Raw genomic sequence first — 1057 nt, 5'->3', positions numbered from 1 at the left:
ATACCCCCACCTTACACACCGTTTAAATTTAAAACAACACTAACTTTTAAAAAAAGTTAAGGGAACTCAATTATTTTACTTTTTTGCATGGCTTTTCCATTGTTACTACGGCTTGATTGTGAAAGAAAATGAAAAGCATATACTTGAATAAACTTTATCATTTTTTGTGACCACTGACTAAGCCAGTATTATTTTACTGCTCAGGCGAGGACTAGAAATTTGACATCCTGAATCAGAATCTTTTTCTTTTTTTCCTACCAACAATTCCCTCATGATGATCTTTTATTTCTAAAAGGAGAGAGTAAATTAGTAATCAGCAAACTTTACATTCAATTACAACTTATCTCTCTAATGGGCCCACTTCTGCTAAAGTTTTAGGTAGATGGTCTTTTACCAGGGGTACCTTTCTCTGAAACACTTTGACTTAATTAACTGACTTCTTTACTTCATTTTCCTTTACAGCTCTAAAAACTCAAAACCAACCAACCTGTTCTGTGCGTGAAGGATAAAGAATATTCTTGGAACTTAGAGTAAAATCAGAGGTCACACATGTTAGCTTAAATCCTCAAACTCTGTAGTCAAACATCATGTTAGGGCAGGTCTGGCCACTCACAAACTGTGAGACCTTAAGCAAATTATGTATCTTCTTTTGCAAAAGTAGATAATGAGCACCGTTCTCAGAGGGTTATGGACAGGATTAAGTGCAATAAAGCACGTAACATTTAGCACAGAGCCTGGCACCTATGAAACATCTACTAAACAGTAGGTGCTGGCAGTTTTGTTACATATGTGAAATTAGTAAATGTGACAACATCATTCAGTCTGAGATATCTTTTAAAAATTACACAGCAATTCTTGTTTTGTGGTTCCTTTATTATACTGTTAAAATAATTTACTGTGTGCTAGTGCAATGTTTTGGTTTAAAAGCCATCTATTAGGATTGATATTTCAGCAGAACAACATAAATGAATCTTTCATCTAATCAATAGCTCTGATACCTGTCATTATTATTCCTGGGTGTTCTATATAGTAGCTGTCAGCCTTTCTAAGAGAATAT

Source organism: Hyaena hyaena, unplaced genomic scaffold (genome assembly GCF_003009895.1).
Source record: "Hyaena hyaena isolate Hyena2069 unplaced genomic scaffold, ASM300989v1 scaffold_757, whole genome shotgun sequence".
Classification (NCBI taxonomy): domain Eukaryota; kingdom Metazoa; phylum Chordata; class Mammalia; order Carnivora; family Hyaenidae; genus Hyaena; species Hyaena hyaena.
This window is presented reverse-complemented; position numbering follows the sequence as displayed.